We start from the raw sequence: 12,961 nt of genomic DNA, 5'->3' as shown, positions 1-12,961 counted from the left end.
TTCATCTCAGTTAAGCCTCACAAGGACTCTACTAGGAAGATTCAACTAGCCCCATTTTATAAATGAGGAGACTGAGGCACAGAGAGGTTGCACCAATTAACTCTGCTTGTAAGCGTTGGAGCTGGAATAAGTAGAAGTCCCGTCAGTTCACAATCATATTGCATATTCGGGAAATAGTTGCTGAATAAGTGCTCCTTAATTCTAATTCCCAAGAACAGCTCATTAGGCCACATTGGGAAGTGAGATGCTGAGGAATGGGTGCTCGTTGTGAGTGCCTTCCTGGGCTCCCTGGAGGAAGCCTGGACAAAGCATCAGCCCTAGCGTCCCTCCCCGCCCTTCCCCCGCACCGCCCTCTTCCTAAGGGCTACCTAGTAGGGCAGCTCCACTGGGCCTGCGGTGAGTCAAGCTCCCAGCTCCAGGAGGAGGGGTGCAGGTGAGGCGGGCAGGCGGTACTGTACTTAACTCCGGTGGGAGGTGAGAATGGCTTGTGATAAAGAGCGTTAAAGCCCCAGACGATCCAGAAACACCTGGGGCCGCTGCTCAAGCTCACGGCTACGGAAAGCAGTTTGCAGAGGTGCCGGTCAAGGTGCGGCACTGCCTCCCGAAACTAGACTGTGCTGGCTCTGATTTGGGGCGGACACACGCCTTTCAGGGACTCTGGGGGAAAGGACTCCCCCAGTAAACCTTCATCACTTGGGAAATGGTTCTTGAGTCTTCCATGATGAGGCTGCGGGTTTGGCTCAGGCTACCACTGTCCACTGAAGGGGAACAGGAACCACTTGGGAGTAGTCTTACGGGGTTCGGGGAGAAAAGACACTGTGTTGCTCTAAGCAGGCCTTGCTTCAGGCCGACGTGGATCCTGTCAGACTAGGAGGGAGGCCCTGGGGACCCTCTCGCAGGAAGACGACCCCTGTTCTGAACGGCAGCCGGCGGGGGGTGGGGTGGGGAAGAAGGTGGCACGTCAAAACCGCTCCTCGGGGCTCCTGGGAGCTGGGGTGGGAGCCGCCGGGGGCCAGGCTGTGTGACCGCGGGGGCGGGGCGGAGAAGGGCGCCTCAGATTGGACGGCTCCGAGGGAAGGGCGGAGTCAGGCACGCCCAGCCGTGCCGAGGGCGCAGACTGGCGCTCCCCCTGGACTGAGGGCTGATGCAGAGATCCCGGGCTGGCGCGGAGCTGGGCGCCCCGCTAACCTAGCCGCCATCAACCACCCCCGCCGCGTTGGCGGCATTTCAGTTTTCGCATTTCTCCCTTTATGGAGGAGTCTCTTTCTGCCCGTGAGGGTGACGTGACCGTCCTGCGCGCCGTGGCTCCAGACTTCTGGTGGTGATTTTTCTCACCCTTGGGGACGCAGGGCACTGAGGGCTCCGCCTCTCCAGACCGCCGGTCTCCAGAGTCACGAGGTCCAGAGGCGGCCGCAGCCGCGGAGGGTCTTCCTCGCTCGGTGTCCTGGAGCCCCGCGCTGCGACCCCAGGCCGGTCCCGGCTGTTCATCCGACGTGGGTTTCCCGCTCTCGGAACCCAGTTCTGCCTCCTGCGGGCCCGAGCTCCCACCTCTGCTGCCGGGAGGGTGATCGGGACGGGTGTGGGTGAGAGGGGGTGGGAGGGCTGGGAGAGACCCCTCGGGAGGGGCAGGATTCGGCCCAGAGGTCAGCAACGGAACGGGGGCGGCCCCGCTGTCTTTACTTATTTTAAACGTATAGCTACTGTTTGGGGAGATGGGAAATGTTACACCAGGGGAGACAGTCCCTGCCCGTCCCCGACCATCTAGAATCCGGCGAGAGGAGGCAGGGGATCCTCATCCTTCCTGCTCTCGGCCAAGTTCATCGGTTACTTGAAAGCCTAGGCGGAGAGCCCTCGGTGTAGCCAGGTTCGGGAAGCGAGGGCAGCGCGGGATTCCGCTTCCAGTGAGCCGCGTCCTCCCCGCGGGAGGTGCATGGAAGGGACACCAGGAGTCCGGACACAGCCGCCCCCAGGAACCTAGCATTTAACGTGACGCCTCCCGCCCGCGCCCGCACCCCCAGCCTCGCTGCGCACCCTTCTCGGTCTCAGGTCCAAGTGCGCCTTTCCGCCAACAGAGCCTTACTACACGAATGGAATTCCAGCCTCCAGGAGGCCAGCAAAAAAAAAAAAAAAAAAAAGATTTTCAGGGAAGATAATATTAATGAAAAGCTGGCCTTTCCTTTCCGCTCAGCAAGCGCGAGCTCTGCCTGCGTCCTGACCCGCCTGGGAAAGGGGAGGCCCGGCAGCCGCAGGCAGGCACTCCCGACTCTTCAAGAGGGCGATGGTGCGCTTTCTGGCCAATGTCGTCCCCTTAATTGGGAACTGGCTCCAATCATCTGGCCTCAGCTTGTTAGCTGTACAATAGGAGGCAGAGTTAATGACTCATTAGTGATTAATTCCTTAACTGTGCCTTAATTGCTCTCTGTAAAACTCCTTTCGTAAAACTGGATTAAATAGTCTAGATCCTTGGCCACGTCTCTCACAGGCCTGCAAGACACGCAGTGGGCCGCGTTCCCTTACCTTTGGCGGGTCATCTTCTTAACGGCAGGTGCAGTGTCACTCCTCAGCCTGGAAGTCAGGAGATCTCTGGTCCAGTCAAGGCTGTGACACTGCCTGGTCATGTGACCCCAAACAGGTCCCCCTGTACAGCTATATCTCCAAAATCTCCCTTTATCCCTCATCACCCACCATAGACTCCTGAAACAGAACACAGTTTATTCTATTCTATTCTATTCTATTTTTAAAATTTGGCCTGGCCACACTGCATGCAGGATCTTAGTTCCTCGACCAGGGATAGAATCCGTGTCCCCTGCATTGGAAGCGTGGAGTCTTAAACACTGGACTGCCAGGGAAGTCCCCGGAACACCTCATTTTTAAAAGCAGAGTTCTTCTGCTCTGTACATGGTATAAGTGTGTGTGTGTGTTTAGGTTAGTAGGTTCTGAATGAACTGCGTAGGAGGCTACCTTCCTGTCCAAAGTGGTCTGAGAAAGCTCTTTCCAGTGCTAACAGTGGCTGGGTTCTATCGTCTCCCCATTTGTACTTTAAAAACTTAGCTGTTAGTTTTTTTCACCATCTTAATTTTCCTGTCATCTTTATCCATTCCTGAAACTTGCAAGGCGTGGTGGACATGTAATGATGAATAAACAAGCGTCTCCACCCTCAAGGAGCATAGCCTAAGTAGAGGAAATAAGAATGCAACTGTACACACGTTTGCAAGTGCCTACTGGTTTTCTCCACCTGGGGTCCCACAGACCACCCCAAAACAGATATGTTCAAAACAAAACTTATTTGTCTTTACTGTGTGGCTTCCTAAAAAGCTTCTTAAAACTCTCCTCTCTCTTTCTGCATTCGTAGCCACCCAACGGATGCAATGAAATTGTTCTTGACCCCTTGAGGCAAGCTATTTTCCAGTTTCCTTTCTACCTTATTTCTCAGCCATACATCTTCCAAATTTTAGCTGCCCAGAACAGAGACATCGCCCAGCCTCCCTTTCAATTAGATATGATTAAATAATGACCAATGTCATGGAACAGAAAACACTTTTAGGATATAAGTTCTTAAAGGTCACCAGCACGCCCTGTTCTTGTCTCTTTCCTGTAGTCTGTTGGCTAGAAGACAGGTGTGATGCTGGAGCCCCCATCTTGGACCATGTCATGAAGCCACATGTTGAGGACGTTGAGTAACATGATGGAAGGGACCATATGCGATAAGTCCCTGACACTGGTGCACCATGCTAGCTCTTGACTGCTACCTGGGCTCTCTGTTTTAAGTCTAATTTTTTGGTCACTGTTAGCCAAACCTAACCCTAATTCATTCATCGCTTTTCTTCAATGCCTGTATGCAGTTAACTACTTAGCCCCATTGATTTAACTTCAGAATGTCTCTTAAATTCACCTAGCCCTGTTTTTCCAGCAAGCTCTCTAGCTGAGGGCTTTATCAACTCTCACTCATGCTGCATGGCCTCCCATGGCACACAGTGCTTCTCATGGTTCCATTTTATGGTATTTCTTCATTGATTCATTTACCCATTACATTTATTGGATTATTTCACCACTGATTCATTTACCTATTATATTTATTGGGTTCTATTTTTGATAAGCTCTGGAGCTATAAAGATACAGCTTCCATATTATCTTCCTGTCCCTAAATCCTTTCAATCTATCCTTCACATTGTAGTCAGAATTAGGTGCTTCAAATAATTCCTCTGCTTAAAACAATTCCTTATGGCTCATGGGACAAAAGCCAAGCACCTGATGAGTATGGCATCTGAGCCACTTCTGAATCTGACCCGACCCATCTTTCCAGGCTTGCCTCTAGCCTTCCTGCTCAACCCCCTTCTCTCCTCATCCTCTGCTTAAGTGACACCAGAGTACTCTGCATTTCACTGGTCCACCATGTGCTTTTTCACTTTGTGGCTTTGAGTATGAATATTCCTTCTGCCTGGAAGGACTTCCCACCCTCCCCCTCCTGGCAAACTCCTTCAGGACCTGGCCCAGATGCTCCTGCCTTCTGTGCAGCTGGCCTGCCTTCTTGCAACAGTTGGTTTCTTGTTCTTCTCCCCCGCCCAGAGCCCTTTGTTGATGGAGTGCTACTCCAGCACTCATCCCATAGTGATGTCCACGGCCCCAAGGGAGACTGTGGGCTCCTAGAAGGCAGCTGTCTGGTCCTCCCCTGCATATTCAGTGCCTGACCCAACAGAAGCACCCAGTAACTGATGCACAGTAACTAGTACAGGGGTATGTGAGGCCCAGAGAAAGCATCCCATCCTATAAGAGCTTATAACAAAGAATCTGCCCTAGACTACAAAGTCACAGAAGACTTCTCTGAAGAAGTGACACTCAATCTGAACTCTGAAAAGAAAACAAGTTAGCCAGACAAGAGGAGAGGGTGGAGGTGGGCACAGCATGGGCGAAGGAGGAGGGAGCAGGGCCAGTCTGACGCTCTGAAACAAGGCTGGTCTGGCAGAGGCCAAAGGAAAGAGAAAGTAAGAGTCTACGTGGCTAAAAACAAGTTTAGGAGGCAAGTTCTGCATCCAACCAAGTTTCATAAGGAGGGGAATTTTCCAACATAGGAAGTGTGTTCACCTGCTGGATGGCCAAAAATTAACTAATGTCTGCTATGGGTGGGGATATGGTCATTTCAAATAAATCATCTCGTCTGAAGTATGAGGAGCTGGGAAGGAGGCGAGAGAGAGTTCTAGAAGACCAGTTAGAAGGCTATTGCAGTAATTGAGGGAAAAGAGCATGAATGCCTCTTGTGATGACAAGGGGGCCAGGTCTGAAGTTGAATGAGGAGATTGTGAGTTCAGTCTTGATCAAATGAGTTTGAGTAGAGATATTGGGTAGGCAACTCCTAGTACTGGCTTGGAGCTCAGAGCTCAGAGCAGAGCTGGCTGCTATCCGAGCTCTGAGATGGGTGCACAGATGATAATCAAAGCCATGGGCAGAGATGAGATGAGATTGCCAAGAGAGACGGAGTGTGGAGTGAGAAGAGGAGACAGATGTCAGAGCCTTGCGAGGCTCCAGCGTCTCATGGACAGTGTTGGAGGAGGGCAGGGGAGTGAGAGAAGGAAAATCAGGAAAGTGTGGTGACATGGAAGCTAAAGAAAGAGAGTTTCAAAAGGGAAAGAATGGGCAACAAGACTGTTAGAATTTTCAAAACTTAAAACTTAGCCAGTGATGAAACAAGGATATACAATTTTTGCTTCCTACAGGGGGATGGGATGCAGCTATTTTGGAAACACTGACAGTGTTTTCTCCTGCCTGGGAAGTAGTCATGGTGGGGGCTGGACCCCACCAGCCACTTCTCTAAGACGGGCAGGACTTGCACAGACTTTGCCTATTTTTGTGTTCGTATTGACCCTATTCCTGTCCTTCCTTCTAAACTTTCCCCCACCTGTCTTCTGCAGCTTCAGAAAGCCACTCATTCCACATCTAGAGAGAAAGTGAAATAAGGCAATTGTCCTAGAAATGACAACTGATTATCTAAAATCCATTCAGAGTAAACTTTTTAGTCCTTCATACAAGATGACTCCAACTTACCTTTCTCCATCACTCAAACTCTTCTGCACACACCCTCTGCTCTTGCCAAACTCAACTGTCCACCAAGCTTGACCCAAGCTTTCCTACCTTTATGCCTTTATCCAAGCTCTTCCTTCTACCTGAAATATCTTCCCCCACAGAAAATACTTTAAGATGAGTGAAAATGAAGATGCAGCATACCACAACTTATGGGATGCAGCTAAAGCAGTGTTTAGAGGGAATTTTATAGCTGTAAATGCTCTCTATGTTAAAAAAAGAAGATTGCAAATCAATAACCTAACCTTCCATTTTAACACACTAGAAAAAGAAGAACAAACTAAACTAGAAGGAAATGAAAGGAAAGGAAGGAAGAAGGAAGGAAATAGTAAAGATTAGAGTGGAAATGAGTAAAATAGAGAAGAGAAAAACAATAGAGAAAAAATACTTGATATAATTAGGTATCAGGGAAATGAAAAATAAAACCACAATGAAATATCACTTCACATGCATTAGGATGACTAGAATCAGAAAGTCAGCAGCAAAAAATACTGGTGAGAAAGTGAAGAAATCAGAACCCAACATACGCTCATGGGGAAATGTAAAAATGTTGCAGCCACTTTGGAAAACAATCTGGCAGTCCTTCAAATGATTAAATATAGAGTTACCATAGGAACCATCAATTCTGGCCAAGAGAAATGAAAACATACATCCACACAGAAACCTGTACATGAAAGTTTATAACATGCATTCTTCATAATAGCTAAAAAATGGAAACAACCCAAATGTCCATCAATAGATGAATTAATAAACAAAATATGATATATATGTACAATGAAATATTATTCAGCCATAAAAACGAATGGGATACTAATACATGATCCAACATGGGTGGGCCTTGAAAACATTATGTTAAGTGAAAGAAGCCAGACACAAAAGACCACATACCACGTAAATGGAAATTCATATGAAATTCCAGAATAGGGTAATCTATACACACAGAAAATAGATTCATGGTTGCTTTGTGCTGGGGGACAGGGGGATGGGGACACAGTGGGGGATAAAGGATATGGGATTTCTTCTTGATGTGATGAAAATGTTCTAAAATTAGCTGTGGTGATGAATGGTTGCCTATATCTTTGAATATACTAAAAGCTATTGAATGAGGCACTTTAAATGGGTGAATTGTATGGTATGTGAATTATATCTCAGTAAAGCTGTTGTTTTGTTTTGTTTTTCTTTTTTTAAGTCTTCCCACTAAACTCCATCCATTTCAGGTACTCACGTTGGAAGAATTTTCCTAAATACCATGTTCATCGTGGTGCTCCCTTGCCAGGGAGCCTTTTCAAATTCAATAAGGACATATCAATTCAGCTAACAGATAATGAGCGTCTACTGTCCTAGGCACAGTGATCAATACATCCACACACTTCTTCTGCAGTTTCAAATCTCAGCTTCTCTTTCTGCCTGCAAGGCTCCACCCGCATGTCTCACTCACCCATTTCCTTTCCCGTTGACCTTCTGGGTAACAGAAAGCCTCTGCTCTAAACCGCTGACTTTGACAGCATCTCGCTCTCCCCAAGCTCCTCTTCTATACTGTTGCTTAAGGTGGACAACATCTTTTTATTCAAAAGGAGAGACCAGCCTAAAATGCCAACTCTCCTGGGAAAGAGGACGATCACTGAAATTGACTCTGTGATGTCAGCTCCTGGCTGGAGAACGTTTTCTGCAGTGATAGGTTGGTGAAGTGGGGATGGGGAGGGACAAGTGTGATGAGAGAGAGGCCTTGGGCCCCAGGGAAGCTGGGCTTACATGCCATTTGCCTGGGGCCTGCCCTGCTGCAGTGGTGCACACATTCCTGTTCTTTCACTGAGCGTCTTCTGTCTAAATTGCCTTTTCTCCTCTCCTTGCATGTTCTGTCCCTGGTGCAAAGCTCGTCTCCATATATGGGAACATATGTATATGTATAACTGATTCACTTTGTTATAAAGCAGAAACTAACACACCATTGTAAAGCAATAAAGATGTTAAAAAAAAAAAAAAAAAAAAAACAAGCTCATCTCCAGGCATCTCTCCTTGGTTTTCCCTGCTTGCTGTCCTCTTACTTTCCCGGGATCAGTCTGTCTTGTTGTATCTCCGAATCCCACTGCTTTGTGTTCCCCCCACCCCACCCCAGACTCATTTCCAGAGCAAACAAGCCCACAGTAAATGGGACTGCCTGACACTTGGCCAAAAATCTGCTTAAGCAAGACTTTGTCCTCAGACTCAAACAGCAGCTCCTTGTGTCGTTTTTGTCTTTTGCTCCATTTGGGTTGAGGAAATTCCTTCAGAGTACTGTCATAGAGACATGATTGGATTCCTTGTCAAGGGGTCGCAGGAACCCCAGTTCTGCCGCCGACTTGATATGTGGATTCTGGCAAGGTAGTTTCACCCTGGCCGAGGTCCCTTGGTTGTAAAATAGAAGGGTTAGACCAGGGAGTTCTTGGTGGCCTAGTGGTTAGGATTCCGGGCTGTCTCTGCCGCGGCCTAAACATGAAAAGGAATGGAATGGAATGGAATGGAATGGAATGGAATGGAATGGAATAGAATAGAATAGAATGGAATAGAATAGAATAGAATAGAAATGGTTAGACCATTTCAAAAATCCTCCCAGCTGCAACATTCTGATCCAGCAGAGTACTTCAGTAATTTGGCTGAGGGTGCCATCTGGTGGTCATCTTGAGAACTTCACCTTCTAATTGGGCACTAGGAGTTTTCTAACAGAACCTTACTTCCCAGAACCGCCAGCTATGAGAAGGGCATATTCTCAGCCAAGGAATGGCCTTCCTTTCTGAGTCTGCCCAAATCCATGGGCTTCACGCTGCCCCTGTGATGGAAAGCCCTTCCTTTTCTACTCAGATTCCCACTTAGGCCAAGTCAACCCAACCCCGGGGATTTTTATGTCATTAAAGCCACTAGGAAGGCCAAGAAATGTTATGCTTTCAAGTTTCTCATGCCCCTCCATAATTCAGGTTAGGAAGGAATTAGTTCTAAATCAATTTATTCAAAGCATGAGTGAGGAAATATTTGCATGTTTTAACAAAATGAGCCCTGAAGTAGGGAAATTCTTTTTTTTAAATCGAATATATTTGACATATAGCATTGTGTAAATTTAAGATGTACAATGTGTTAATTTGATGCATTTAAATATTGCGATATTATTGCCATCGTACTGATATTTAGCACCTCTATCACATTACATAATTTCCTCTCTTTTTAGTGGTTGATATAATTAAGTTTTAGTCTCTTAGCAAATTTGACGATTGTAGTACAATACTGTTGTCGACATTGAAATAGGGCAATTCTTAATTCAAATTTAGTTAATTAAAAATTATACTAAAGGTAAAATTTTAGAATTATACTAAAAGTAAAATTTTAGAATTTTACTGCCTATGCAGTAAAAAATATTTGATACATGGTATTCTCTTCCTGGTACCCTTCAAATGACAACAAATAGATAATAAGTTTAGTCCTACCATTAGACATTATATGCTATAGGATTGCCACTCAGGTTAGTTTCTAATACCTGGTATTTAATACCAGGGTATTAATGCCTTAAATATCCTAATATATCACCCACCTAGAAATATTTATGTTTTAAGAGTCAATTTCTGGGGGTACAATGACCAACCCAAAAAATTAACAGAATTTAAGCGTGTAAGAAATCTGGTGAGAAGATACTTTGAAGCTCTGTGATCTTTTTGGCCACCCTCCCATGACAGAGATGCTGATGATACTTAAGGCTCAGAGATGGGAAAGGAGATTAAGAATTCTTCTATTCATTCTTCCTTCCTAGAAGAACAGACATTAACTGTGCCAGGAAGGGAATTATCATTTTGACTCGGGGGTATTTGTAGGAGACAGCTGTGGTATATTAAACAAGACCTTGGCTCGGAGTTTAAAGGATGGGTTTTATTCCACTTTTTCCAATTTATAAGCTAGGCGCCCTTGAGCTAGTTGTTAACTTGTATACCACAAGTTACTAATCTGCATATAATTGGCATAGTATCATCTATGTTAAGGATTGTTCTGAAAAACTGAACAAGATAATCTATTTGGAGTTTCCAAGCTTGACTTCTATTCATGCTAAAGTGGTATCTATCCCCCACTCCCCCCACCCCACCCCAGTAAAGGAAAAGTCAAAGGCATGTCTTTCTGCCCTCCTTCCTCCCCCCAAACCCCACCCCCCAGTGCCCCATGGCTTGTGGGATCTTAGTTCCCCGACCAGGGATTGAATCCGGGCCACAGCAGTGAAAGCGTCGAGTCTTAACCACTGGACCGACAGGGAACTCCGCTCTACCTTCTTTTTCAAGTCCCATGGGCTAGACTTCTTGTATGAACTTAGTATTGGGACACTGCATCTTCCCATTTCCTCACTACTCTTCCTAGATATTATGCAAAGAAACAAGAGCTTCAAACACCAATGGCAATGTCACTAGAAGATAGTTATGACTTGAAGATGAAAAGAAAATATATAAATGCTGCTCCAAATAGCTGAGATTGTCATGGAAGCTGTGAGGAATCTCTTTATATACTTAAGGCAAGATTTTGAGTCTAGATCACTTTCCTCCAGGAATAGAGGCTGTGGACAAATAGTTTTTGAACGAGAAAGAATTCAAGGAACATTATTCTTTCTTAAGAGCTTTTATTAAGATAAATATTAGAGGATGGATTTCATCTAATCAAGAGATAACAGAGAAAACCACAGCAAAAGAATTGTGTATACCTATAACTGAGTCACTTTGCTATACAGTGGAAATTAACACAACATTGTAAATCAACTATATTTCAATTAAAAAAAGATTTAAAAAAAGAACTGTGGATGAGCATGAATATATGCAATCTATAAAACTAGGATGAAACAAATGTGGGACTTAGTATGACAAAACAGAACGTAAATGTCATCTACACTAATATTATCAAAATGATGTGGGACTTCCCTGGTGGTCCAATGGTTAAGACTCCGCCTCCCAATGCAGGGGGTAACGGTTCAATCCCTAGTCAGGGAACTAAGATCCCACATGGCTCATGGCCAAAAAACCAAAAACATAAAACAGAAGCAATATTGTAACAATTTTACAATTCAATTGTAAATTTACAATTCAATAAAAACTTTAAAAAATGGTCCACATAAAAAAATCTTAACAAAAAAAAAAGAAATGATGCAACAAACAAAAAAAGAGAAAATGAAGGAATAAAGACCAGAACTAAAGTAAATTTGAGGCTTACTTTATATGTAATAACTGGACGTCAAATACTCTTGTTCAATTTAAAAGAAAATTCAGAGGGGAAATCTGTGCTGAGCGGGAATCTGGGGTCACTGTGGCGTCATGTGAGTAGTTTGCTACAGAGAAGGTCAAAGATGAGAAGAAAGCCTGAAAGGGAGTCTTGGAAACTCCCAGGACTCAACAGGACCCAGGAGGAGGAGGCTGTGAAGGAGACACAGAGAAGGAGGCCGAGAGGCAGGAAGAAAGCCAGACAATGACGAGGCCAGAAGCCAAGGGGAAGTAGCTCACAGTAAAGTGCCCAATGGCAAAGAAGGCGACATTGTGACCCTAGTGATGGAGGAAACAGGAGGATTGGTGCTGGAAAAAAGAAGAAATAAAAACAGGGAAGGGAGATACACAGTCAGGTGTATGTCAGGAAGATGGAGAGGCAGACAGAAGGCAAGTCTGGGAGCAGCTCCTCCTGGGGGCTGAGTGGGGACTGAGAAAGGAGGCTCTCATCAGAGAATGAAAGTGTCGGGCAGGAGAAGGCGGCAGAGGCAGCCTGTTCCCATGGCGACCTCCTTACCTTTGCAGGTCTTCTCCGCCTGGGCTATGGGGTTAACACATTAAGGGCAAATAATTTTCTTTCCCCAGACTAGTTGCTTTTTAATAGGGGCATGCTGAAATAACAATTAGCATGTTGAGTGTCACAGATAAGCACAGGAATGATGGACTGACAGGTTCTGTGCATCCTCTCAGCTCTCACTGGGCAGGCAGGTAATGTAAACAAATGTAGCAGGCAGGGGTGGGGGGCACTAGGGCGTGGTGGGGACTGTGGCAAAGTGGAGAATGTGAGCCCCTCCCTGCCACAGGGAGACTCGTATGTGAAATCCCTTGACATTGAAATTTCTGTCACTAATTCTCATTTTTAAGACACTGCCCAGGCAAACATCCAACCAGCAGGCTGCCAGTTCCTGACTACTAAGTTAAATGGTTTTTCACATTATTCACTTTTCTTTTCTCCCTCCATCCCCAGGAGTTAAGTGAAAAGAAAAGAGCTCCCTCTACAATCTGGTCTGGACAGTTTTTTTTTTTTTTTTTTTTTTTTTTTTTTCAAATTCCAGTTCAACCCCCAGCCTATCCATGGAAGCTATCTCTAGCTGAGGCATCTTGGGAAATTGCCAGGTAGAGGAGAGTACAATTCGATTTCCTTTCCATTTCTGTTCATTTCAACGGTAGAGTCAGGGGAGCTATTATGTGGTTAGTCACGGCCACTTGTCTTGCAAGGCAAGGAAAGAGTAAAATATGAGAAAGACTCAGTCAAAAGCCAGGAGCGACCTGTCAACTGCAGTCACAACCTAAGTGCTTCCAGCAAGAGAAACGGACTGTCCCTTGCTCTAACGGACTCGTGGCCTTAAAACTATTGAAAGGACTTTACATGAGCATCTGAGAATGGAATAAAACCCAGCATGTTTACACTTAATAGCAGTGACTAATGTTTGAAATTGTTATCCTGCTAGAACCAGGGTTGTGTGAGGTCACAAGAAATGAGGTTCATGCCTATCGCAGACGCTGTTGAAAGTTCCTCCCACATGCATTCCATCCTCCTTCCTTACTGAGAGAGTCTTTGCTTAGGTTCCTGACACTCCTCCCATGTGACTCAATGGGTAAATACAAATCGGTGAGGTCAGTCGTAGTGG

This window comes from Hyperoodon ampullatus (assembly GCF_949752795.1).
Source record: "Hyperoodon ampullatus genome assembly, chromosome: 13".
Classification (NCBI taxonomy): domain Eukaryota; kingdom Metazoa; phylum Chordata; class Mammalia; order Artiodactyla; family Ziphiidae; genus Hyperoodon; species Hyperoodon ampullatus.
This window is presented reverse-complemented; position numbering follows the sequence as displayed.